The sequence below is a fragment of the Chaetodon auriga genome, chromosome 9 (genome assembly GCF_051107435.1).
Source record: "Chaetodon auriga isolate fChaAug3 chromosome 9, fChaAug3.hap1, whole genome shotgun sequence".
NCBI lineage: Eukaryota > Metazoa > Chordata > Actinopteri > Chaetodontiformes > Chaetodontidae > Chaetodon > Chaetodon auriga.
In genome coordinates this window covers 16,174,615-16,187,296 of record NC_135082.1, presented here as the reverse complement: position 1 = coordinate 16,187,296, position 12,682 = coordinate 16,174,615, and positions in this window count along the sequence as shown.

The following is a 12,682-nucleotide window of genomic DNA, read 5'->3' as shown; positions in this document are numbered from 1 at the left end:
TGAAGAAGAGAAGGGAGATGAAGAATGTGAATTGAACCTTTTCATGAGGACTGTGTTCATGTTTTGAAGAGGATAATATGTTCAGTGTGTGTGTGTGTGTGTGTGTGTGTGTGTGTCTTCATTTCTTTTGTAAGTCAAGTAACATAACCTATGTAACTTCATGTACCAAATAACATACGTTATTCTTGCTAACTTTACTGGGAGGCCTGCACATTGGAAAATGATGCTAAATGATGCTAAATGGGAACCCAATGCTTTAAAAAGTGATGCCAAGAAGTCCTGACCAAGCCTCCGTATGTGAGGAGTCGGCAGTGAGAATATGCTGGGAAATATATGCTGTTGCTGAAAACCCCGATTCTGTCTTCACTGCTTTCCTTTCGTTTGTGGACAGACTTAGAGATACGGGTCGGTGGATTTTGTTAGCTTTGGAGAGAGCCAGGCTAGCTACCAGGCTTCATGCTAAGCTAAGCTAACTGTCTCCAGCTGTATCATATTTAACAGCCAGATATGAGAGTGGTGGCAATCTTCTCATGTAACTCTCAGCAAGATAGCAAATGAACATGTTTCCCAAAATGTCAAAATTCATTGAAGCCACATTCAGACTGTCTCTGAGAGTGAGGAATGAGCAAAGCAACACATTTTTCAACAAACATTTTGCAATATGTGACTCCTCAAACGCGTGCAGTCAAGTAAAGATGCAGGAACACAGTGTCTAACTCACACCTGAACTTTGGCCCCGCTCCTTCCCTCATACAACAGACGCATTTTACGGTTCATACATTCATGCACACACACACACACACACACACACACACACACACACACCATGAAATTAACCCCCAGTCACATCTCCAAATGCAACCAAATTCTATTACCCTCCCATCACTCCCCATTACAACCACACACAGCAACATGCGCACATCCGCCTCCCAAAGTCCCCGTCCGTCTCTCTTAATGAACATTATCTCTGCATCCTAAAAGCAATGGAGAGGAGGAGAGGGAGGCCAAATTTAATCAGAGCTACTTAGAGCTCACTGTGGGGTCTGCTGGGGCTCTGAAGAGGCAGCCAAAAAGCACACACACACACACATACACTCACTCAAAGGATAAAATCTCTGAACGCTTTGGTCCCGTTTTTTGGAAATACTATAACTGATAGCTGGACAATTAGCAATATAACATACACACCCGCACACACAAACACACTATAACAGACACACCCATAAACATGGTTTCACTAAAGCACTTTTGAGGACTTTACATCTCAGCTTTAATGCTTGCACAACAGTCGCTTCCTGAAAGGTAAAATATCCATACATAAAAACTCCAAAGAAGCCTCACTTCAGTCACTTCATCACGTGAGCTCCTCACACGATAAAATGCATTCCTTTGGTTCAGAGTGGTAGTCAAAGTGCTGAAGTGTGTCATTTCGCATCATCATTCATCAATTCACTCCCTACAGCAATGATAATCTGATGTCTACCTGAGCCAAATCACTCTGTCATCATAATCTAATTAAGCACACATTGTACACAGCTCCATATATGAAGGCTATGTAATATATCCTCTCTACACGAACATACAAACACACACTCTACACCCTGTGTCTCCTCCTCCACACACTCACAACATCTGCATCTATTTCCCAACAGCTGCATCATCATATTGTATGTCATTTTAGTGGATTCCGTTTGCTTAGCTTACTCCTCTCCAAAGAGCCTCCTCACCAGCCTCCCTCTCATCCAGCGGTGTGTTTGTTTGCCTGCAGGCAGCACAGTCAGAGACGGTGTGCCCCGGTGAAGTGGGCGATTCCCCAGCTGCATAAATGTTATCATAAATTCATATCACTAGGGGACATTTGTGTCTTGGACTGACAGTGTGAGATGGGGCTTTCTAAATTCCAGACTGGTAGCCTGTCACATCTGGTCATTTTCCTGCTCCGGTGGGCCAGAATCAGGATGATGGGACCTCCCGGATGTGTAGTGATGAACACATCTCATCGTCTATCTTTATCTCTTTCTAATCTTCCTGTTGCTGCTCTGTGCTCCTCACTTTTGTCTCTTGCCTTCGGTCTCTGTCTCCTTCATTTGCACTCTTCCTCTTCTTCTTGTCCCCTTGTTCCATTCATGTGCCTGCTCCCGCTTTTCGCCTCCGTTTATCTCCTCTCAGTGCTCCTTTAACTACTTTTGCTCTTTCTTCTTGAGTTCTCTGCATATCCTGTCGCTCCCCTCTCATCTCTCTTAAACCAAACAGGCATGTAAACCCCCGCTGAGCTCCCGGTGGGTGGGTGAAAAACGTTGGAAAAATTGTAGGAATCTTGTCGTGGCTGAACCCAATTAAATGTTCTGACGGAGCCTGCAGCCTCAGAGCACGTCTCCGAGTGTCCCTGCTGCTCTGTCACATCCTGTCTCATTTCTTTTCTGTGACATCAGAAAGGAAGTTGGGTTTCTGTGGGAGCTCCGGGTTTGCCCCCAAAGGTTTTGGAGGTCTAGGAAGTGTGTTCAGGATTTCCCATGCCACATGCACACCGACCTTATCTGAATAATCTTGGGTTAAATGCTCAGATTGGAAACCTTTAGACGCTGCATAACTTTTTGGTGATGTGGAAAATCCACCTCAGAGCAAATGATTCAACCCATTCAAATGCAAGTATGTAGGTTGATCAAATTTTAAAATGGTTTTATAGGGCTCAGGGTGTGCAGGCTGGTGTGTGCATGCATGGCTGCTCTATCTCCATGGCAGCCCTCCTCCACATAAAGCCTCTCATGTCATCTTTACTGCAGGCCAAGAAGACTCAGCACTGCACATAATCCAGAGGCAACAACAATCTGACAGGCTTGGACCCCACACACATGTAGTGTTGAAGAAATATGACAGCGTTACACAATCCAACATGTTCCTGTGACACAGTCACGTTCTCCACTCAGAGATGAGCGAGGAAGATGAGGAGGAGGAGAAATGAGGGGAAAGCAGTTCAAATGACTAAAGATAATGTACTTTAGTGAATTTAATTTACAAAAGCATTATTGTGATTAATTTTAATTATTTAAAGTTGGTGTTTTATGAGTATTAATGTGTTTAGATGGCAAACTATTTTTCATGTGTTTATTGATTTTAGGGAAAAAATAATCAGTTATAGGCTGACAGTGAACTGAATTATGACAGCTATGCATTTTATTAAAAGTCTAATCACACATAACTCTTTACAGTCAACTTTGGTCTCCTCAACTCTGATGATGCACTGTGAGGTAAACTTTCACGAGTCCATTTTAAAGGAATACTGTGCAGGAATTGTCATTAACAGTTTTTGGGACTTCCCTTTAGTCCCATGTATGTGCTGTTACTGACTGGGGGCTACACACCCACTGCCCAAAGGTGGCAGCCCAGAAATGTCCTGAACAAAGCAAAATAAGAGGAAAATAAGAAAATAAATCACCACACACTTTCAGTGGGTCATTAGTGATGATTGACAGGGACCTTTGTGTGAGCCTATAGATTGTTAGAAAAATCCTGCACAATATCCCCTAAAATAAGCAACAATCGCAAGCCACAACATAAGACTAGTGTTACATTTCAGCAGGATTTGGACTCAATAACAGACACACAGACAGGGAGCAAGGGCTAGTAAACAGACAACTATACTACCAAGCAGCAGAAACAATCTGGCAATGAGTCCTCTGCAGTCCACGGACTTTATGCTGTGCTTGATTGTGATGAGCCCCAGCTGTGTTGGAGCCAATTTCCACCTGGAGAACCACGGCCAGCCTCTGCCAACAAAGGACATACAGGAAACAGTCCCACACCTCTCCACAGTACACAAGAAAACATTTGAGTTTTCTAAACCACCACAACTAGCAGGGAAAACAAGACTTAAAATACCATAAAAAAAAAAAAAAAAAAAAAAACAGTATTTGTTCGAGGGACTTGTTCACACACATAAACAACTGGCAATGTTTTGGTAACAAATAGAGTTACCGTGTTTTTAATTGATCACTATATTTCCTTCTGAGCACCCCAGCAGGTCAGTGATTGGTCTAAATATTCTAACACGAAATGAAAAATCAAGTAAGTTGGAGTCTCCCTGTATTTCATGTATTTGTATTCATGAGTCTTGAGTTTTCATTTATTTTTCTCAATAAACTTCTTATTTATTTTTCATTGGCCACGAAAGGCTTGAAAGCTCCCTGTGTGCATTTTTGCATGCATACATTTTGGGCCGCTTGCATCTGAATCTATCAGTATGGCCACAGTTGGGTTCAGATGTAGGTGTGGCTTTACATTTCATATTTCCAGGTGCACTCACATGAACATGAACGCTCATGAATAATAAAGTGTTCCATACTGTAGCTCTGCTCTTGGAATGACTCTTGTACCTGTCAGCACTCGACTGTTTCAATAGCAGTGAACCAAATTATCCTATAGGTGGATCTGCCTCCATTTGTGGATCGCTTACTCACTCATTACTAATTGAATTAAATTGCAGATGATAGGATTCAGAAGGCTTAAAGCGACATTTCCCCCCTTCCATTTTTAATGCTTGGATTGTAAATGAGCAACAGCTGGTCAACGCATGCGAAGCTTCAGTGAAGAAGAGAGATCCTTCAGATGATCATATAACATTTCTGACAGCGCAAACCTCCAAAGCCAAAGAACCGCAACTGGAAATACACTTTACCAGCATTCATTCAGAAGCAGAATCAGAGTCTTTATTGGCTTTAATGGCCAAGTATGTGTGCACATACAAGGAATCTGACTCCGGTTTAAACATTGCACTTGCATCGGGAAAAAGAACATACAGCTCAATGAGGGCCAAAAAAGACCAAAAAAAAAAAAGAACAATAAGTTAAGTCATGAAGTAATTGTTGTCATAAAATCTCGGGGACTTTGTTGTCATGAAGAGTTCAAAATGTAACACCTCAAAATTCAATTTTGACAATGAAAACACCAGTTGACCAAACAACTCATTACAAAGTACATTGGTCGCTGTTTTCCAAGGAATTTAAGAACTTTGTATCCATGTTTGCTAAAAATGTTGAGCAGCTGAGGTCATTCCTGGTCTGGAAAACCGTGTAGTTGACATAACATAGCCAGGTTTTAAGCCAAACATAACGCAAATCAAATTGAAATTGAATTTTATGATGATTCATCAGAGTTAATTCAAAATAAGCAGCAGGTGGCACTAATGCTCCAGTCAGATGTCATTAATATCATTGTAGAAGAAGAGGAGACAAACTATAAAAACAATTCATGTTTATTTCATGTATTGAGGAAGACTACAGCCTCCTCAGATCTGATGTTTTTGTATGCAGACAAACTGATTTCCACAGTTTTGTTGATGAAAATGTGCATAAAAATAGTTGAATGGAAACCCACCAAATGGCAAACACCATCTTCCATAAGAATATGATCGGCAGCTCAAAAACAGCTTAGAGGTTAGATTGTTCTGTCAAGTTCAAACGCAGTTTCTGGTATTTTTGCAGAAGTCATTGAATTGTTTGCAACTTTCAACAGAGCTCACTTCAATCCACTGCATCAACAGTCTGAATTAAGGTTATACTGCATATAGTACTTCATAGTGTTAGTCAGTCTTCCTAAATTGATTGAACAGAAGGTGACTGAAACACAAGTCCAGAAGGACAGAGCTGGCCTAGATAAGACCTCCACCCTTCTGTTACCAACGCCACAGATCAGTAGCCTACAGTTCCTATAGGTTGAACCTAGCTTGCATCGCAGCGTGAAGAACAAGATGTGAAGTAATTATCTGGGGCAGAACATACTACAGTGTGTTGCTGAACACATAAGCCCCATGGAATAGGTCAGAGCTGGAGCATGAAAAGGTTGCTGTTGCAGTCCAAACGCAGCATGGCAGGCTTACGGTGCTTTGCTTTGGGGCCTTTTATGATACCAAGAATGTTGATGATCCACAAAGAAGTTATCCCTTTGTATGATGTCATATTTACAGTAGGCCTGTCAGCCGGCTGTTGCACCTCTTGGAGTCTCATGACTTTGAGATTTGAATAAAACACTCACAGCAAAATAAATAAAACAGTTCAGCCGTTAGGATCAGATATGAATAAAGCAGAATCAGTGGATTCACTAGCAGCCAAATCTGCTCACATTTTTTGGTCAAGTTCAACTTTGACCCAAAAATACCCTCAGATCACCAATAGCAAGTGCTGACAGTGTTGACCTTTGAGGAACAGAGCCGCAGGGTCCTAACTGGAGGAAGCTGTTGTAGCCTATTAGCTGCGTGTCGCCATCCACTTTTAACTCCTCTGTCCAAGTATTAACAACCTCACAAAAGAGGAATAGTTCAAGAGAGTTGGGAGACAGAATCTGATGATACAAATATCTTGAACTTATTGTCCCATCAGTGACAAAGCAGTTAGTTTAAGAGCTCATTAGCTTGGAGAGCTGTTGCCTGCAAAAGTCAGTTCCATGATTGACATGTCTGTGCCTCAGCCATTATGTTTCTTCAGATCAACTCATATTCATTGTGGACGGGGGGAAAAGGTGGCAGCTTCCTTAATTAATCACTGATTGAATGCACCACCCGCTGTGACACAGGTGACACAAATCAAAACACCAATGAAGCTGCATCACGAGCAGATGTCGGCTACTGGCTACATGCTAAAATGCTCACAGTTGATCATCCATTCTTTGGTTGCTACACTGTTTATGAACCTACTTTAATAAGTGACGAGTTGGGAGTGAGAATGTGTTGTTTGTGACTTTTTCTGACAAGTTCTGTAACTTTTGGGCTTGCAGAGCTTCCTTTTGCTCAAAATGAGCACAGCGGAAGAAGCTGAGAGGACTGGTTTTAATATGATCTGAGAATGGTCAAGCAAAGACCTTGATCCAAGAGACTTTGTGCACAACACCCACAGAATGACGTGGTGTGTGCTGATGCTTTCTGCTGGTGATGTGTCAGTTATTATTTCACTTCTGTAGCCCAGTATTGCTTGTTGCTGCTGGTATCCATGTTTTATTGATTGTTTGTCATTTGTGTTTAATTGTGTGAGTTTTGTCCTCTTTTCTGGTTAATTGTAGTTTGGCTATACTATAGCCGCTATAGCCTACAGGGGAAGGCCATTGTAGCCTATAGGCTATTTCTAATTCACATTCAGTGGTATGCACAGGCTGCAAAATCTGTCTACAGCCTACAAAGGGAATTTCAAGTTAGTTGGACACCAGGCCGTAGTGGCGTGATGGCGTTGAAGGCATAACAATTGCATTGCTCATGAGTATTAGGTTAGAAAACACATTCATCCAATTTAACATGACTTCTGGTACAAACCTCGTCCACCTCCAGTCATACAGAGACAGATCATTTTGTTGGCTGAACAGACATACAGATGCAGATGATGATGTCTGTGTGCACCCCTGCTTGCTAACATTGTCACCAAGCTTCTCCCAAGATGCACACAGACTCATATAAAAAATGTTTATATGTATCCTGAAATACAGCAAAATAATCCAACAATGAAGTACTTAAACACATTCTGAATCTGAATTTAATTTAAACCACGTTGTATTTAAGAAAATGGGTAAACTGTTAGTTTATTTACACACAGAGGAACCACTGACAAACATTGTACAGTTTAGAAAAGAAAGCAGCACCAAGCAGAGATGCAGCTCTCACCCCTGAAGGAAACACCAACTGAGGGCAAATTAGTTCTCTTCTTGCCAACAAATCAAACACAAGTCAGTGAGCAGACAGCAAGCAGACAACATACTCCCAAAAACTCTTGACTTACCGTGTGTGTGTGCTCTGACTGAGAGGTTTGCACCCTGTACAGTGTTATGTCACCATGACTCAGTCTGTGGCTGACCTCAGCACACCTGACTCAGGCTGCTGTGAGGCCTGCAGCCAACACCTCATCCTGGAATGACACATCCGCAAACACATGCAGACAAACATGCAGACGAACACACAAACACCAACACATGCACACACAGACAAATGCACACACGGGTGAGTATGAATATACACACAGAAGGAGATGCAAAAAGCAGATTTTTTTTTTTTTTTTATTATTTTCCAGATGGGCATGCATATGCTTGCCCTTCATATCCTGGGTGGGAAACACAAACTCACAAGCAAATGATGTGCTAGAAAGCTAAAACTGCAGCTTAGGACGGCCACTGTCATTATGACCTGCCACCATGGCAATTATCTTTTTGGTTAATTGAAAAATTAAGAATTGTTTAGTCTATAAAATGTCAGAAAACAATGAAAAATCACAATTTTTCGCAATCACAAAAAATAAGTTTTTCCTCCAGTGTTCATCATCACTGTTAATGCAGAGAGAGGCACAAACTGGGGCTACGATTAGCCAGAGTTCTGCTTATCATACTTGCAGTGGCAGCTGCGGCCACAGTCAGAGGGTCAACATACATAATAAACCTCGGTGTCTTGCCCATTTTGGCGTGGTTAGGGTGGGCTGAACCAAGCCAAACAGACACATACAAGCTAATTTTGAGCAGAAAAAAACTGTTTTGTTGAAATAACAATCTACGGGATTATGTTTGCAACACAAGAAAATAGTGTAGTGTTCCTCCTTAGGCTTCAGCTGAAATCATATATAACATATGACATTACTACAAATGTAGTCATTCAGAGTTTTGTTTGTGCCTCGGTGTTAGATGGCAAAGATCAGTTTATCCTGTCCGGACTGATCCTCTGTTTGTTGTTTATATTGTAAATCTATTTCTCTCGTTACAAATAAACAATGTGTGCTCAGCAATGATCTGCTTAGAAACAATATGACATGTTTCCATATTATCTATTGTACTGTTATAATTGATTACTGTGGGCCGTCCTGGTTGCCTGAGGGGATAAGATGCGTAGACTACAATGTCCCTGGTTTGAATCCAGCCGGGGAACTTTGTTACGTGTGATCTTCTCTCAACCCGTATATCATGTCATTCTCGACTGGCTCTCAATAAAGGGAAAATAATAATAATCACCCTTTAATATTCTTGACACACAGAGTTCTTGAAGGCATCAGTCAGTGTTAACATGAAGTGAAAAGCCATGAACAGTGGCAACACACTCAACAGACATATGCAAGAACAAAAGAACAAAAAGAGTCAACATTGGTCAGTCATTCAACAGATGGTGAGAAGTGCAGGATTTGAAAGGATTCAAACCTGAATCACATGCACCTGCTCACCTTATTTTGCAGACAGCTTTCAGGTGTTGATGCATTTCTTATAAGGACATTGAAGAAGTTAGGTTTATTTTCATAACCCGTCCTGTACGCATGGGTGTGCATTGTGTGTGTTTACTGCAAGTTCTGCTTCCTCTGCTCCACTAAAACACCCAGAGCCTCACAGATCTCTGTTAAATCAAGGTACAAACTGAAACCATGATAGATTATGTGTTTCAAATGGGGCCATTTCCTACTTTGACCTGTTGGCCAACCCTCCCTGAGACAGACAGCAATGTTTTCCATTTTCATTGTTTCAAAAAGTCTCCTTGGAGCCATCATTTAAAAACAGCATTAAATTTAATTTCTAAGACGTGATCTGCCATACTGGCATGGGTTGACATAAACCCCCGAACATAAAAATGACCTCCTGGCAAATCATCAAGCCAGCTGGCATCAGATGAATCTTAAATAATATCAAATCACTGGAGAAAACTGATGTAACACCGGAACTACGACAGCTTAAAAATGATAACCAAAGGCACAGAGAAGGGAACAGCAAGATATAGAGATGGCAGATATGGCTGATGTTGCTTAAATCAAAATATATTGTAGCACTAAAATCATGCTTTGTGTCTGTGTGTGCATCTGCGTTTGTCTATGTGTGTGTTATGTGTGCACATGCATGCATGCATGAGTTCTCATACTTCTATCAAATATGTTACGTTTGGGCAGGATTTGGACACAATAGCAGACATGCAGACAGGGAGCAAGCAGGTAAAACAGGAATTTATTTCAATGTATAATGAAAGGAGAATCCAGGAGCATGTGGTGGTTGAGGCACAGGTGAAACTAGATGATGGTGGTTGTGGACTTAAGGCTCGAGATAGGTGGAGGCAAGAGGCTGGGCGGCGTGGTGGCAGAGACGCTGGAGCTGGAGATCAGTGCAGGAGAACTCACTGAGCACAAAGGAAGAAGAGTCAGGAGATCAGGCCCTAGTAAATTACACGAGAGAAACAAAACTAAAATACACTAAAACTCACAGGTAGCACTAATAAATGGCCAACAACACCACCAAGCAGCAGAAACAATCTGACAACCAGTCCTCTGCACTCCACGGTCTTTTTGCTAGGCTTGATTTTGATGAGTCCCAGCTGTGCTGGAGCCAACTCCCACCTGGAGAACCTCTACCAATGAAGGAAACACAGGAAACAACGGGCCACACCTTTCCACAGCACACAAGAAAAAAAATGAATTTCCCAAACCACCACAAAATATCTGGCAAAAACTATTCATGTTGCAGATTTTCTGAGCCAGGACAGTTTTGCAGGTTAAATTGGTTTTTGTTAGTTTTGTTAGTAGAAAATCATCCACTGGATGTGAAACTGTCAAAACTTTTAGAAGAAAGACTATTAGAGCTGTAAACTGAAGCATGAGTCTGTAAGAATTAATAAAGCAAGAATGAGGTTTTTGTTGCTGTGCCATGCATGAAACTACAAGCTGTGAATCCATTTCAAATCACACTACAAAGAGTTCAAAACAATTCCCTTCAATCATTTTTCTGTTTCGGACTGAAACTTTTCTTTAAAAGCCGACTGACAATAATGACGGCGTTTATTCTTTGACATGTGACTTGAACTTTGCTCTGTGCCGCATCACACCGGCTCCCTGAAGAGGGAATTATCCAGCAGACCAGGAAGACGACCAGAGTGTCCTGGTGCCCATTCACGCTGTGTGTGTACAGTGTGTGTAAGTGACAGCATATACACAGGATAGATATATCAAACACGTGTGATGCACTCTGCCACCAAGCTGACCTCTCCTCACAACTCTATGTCAAATGGCACGCCTTCTCCTGATGCTGCCACTCCCAATCAGCCCCCAGGATCGTGCTCTTTCTGCTGCATCATATCACACACACACATCCCAGAACTTCCCCTTTTTCTTCCTCATTCTGTCTCTCTCACACTCATCAAGTCCCACGAGTGACAGTGATGGCCGTTGACAGCTCAGAACATGATGACATGGCCAGCAGTCATCTAGCATGCAGAGGGGGAAATCCCTCCCTATCTCACTCACACACACACACACACACACACACACACACACTTCATTCTGGGAGATGGGCAGGGACAACCTGCCCTGCTGACATGCTCACATTTAACCCTCACACTGCTGACTGCATGTCTGTGCTGGGTGAAAGATAGAAAAAGAAAGAAAGATATAGTGTGTGCAACTCTGTGTGTGTGTGTGTGTGTGTGTGTGTGTGTGTGTGTGTGTGAGCATGTGTGTGGAAGTAAGTGAAACAGGCAGAGCTCACTGTGCCCTCACTTTCTTTTTATACACAAGCAGGATGGAGAATCCATGTACCCTGTCAGCTTGGGACAAGCTTGCACAACACACACACACACACACACACACACACACATACACACACGCACAAAAGCTTGCATTTTCACATTAAAAGTGTGGGCTGCCTGGAGGAGAGTGGTGGAGACAGCCGAGGTGTAAAAGCCTCTCCGCTCTTCATTTAGGCATCAGAGGACAGACAGAATGAAAATGAAGGAAGAGAAAAAATTTCTTTAATTAGACATTACACAATTGTTAAACTGTTGATTTCTTTTTCTTTTTCCCTTATTTCAAAGCCGTCAAATGAGCTTTGATTCGTCCTGAAAGATGAAAACAAACCATCATCAGACAACTTAACACTGCACACTTTGATCCTGTAGCTGTTTGCTGCTGCTGGTGAAGTTCAGTACACACACACACACACACACACACACACACACACACACACACACTGCAGCATTTGTATTGACTTAAATTGATTCATTCCACTGAGGTTTAGCTCTATCTTAACCCTTTCTCTAACCTTAACCTCACCCTAATTCTACCTCTGTATCTCAACTACTAACAAAAATCAGGTGGGTCACTGTGAGAGCAGGCCAAAACTTCCACCTGAGACCAATTGAAAACCCTAACCAGGAATATCTGTAGTGTCCCTGTTAAATAATCAAACAAATAAATCATTAAATGACACCGTCCTTGCAGACACAAATAGAAAAACACGTGGATGATGTCACGGCTCTTATGTCACACTGATCCTGCCAGAGTAACTGTGCACATTTGCAATTTGTGCAGAAAATTAAGGGTTCACATCATGTTTATTTTACACTGCAGTCAGGATATAAATGTGAATATGGTGTGAAGATGAAATGAAAAGCCACTGTAGCTGAAATTCCTACATTTTTCAGTCCACCTGAATGCGTTTCAAATGTTTGAACATGAGCAATTTTGCAACATCAAGAGGTGCTCACCTGTCGTCAAACACAGGGCAACCTCTGGCCTCGTACAGCTCTGCCCATGAAATGGGAGATGGGCGAGTGGGAGAGAGAAAGCAAAGACAAGACAAATATTGCTTGTTCCCTGAGTTGAGTAAGTGGGCAGACAGTTTTAGGCAGAAATCCCCCATCACTTCCACCTCACTGCTCTGCAGCGGAAGCGGGTTAAAGGAGTGGGTGGTGATCACA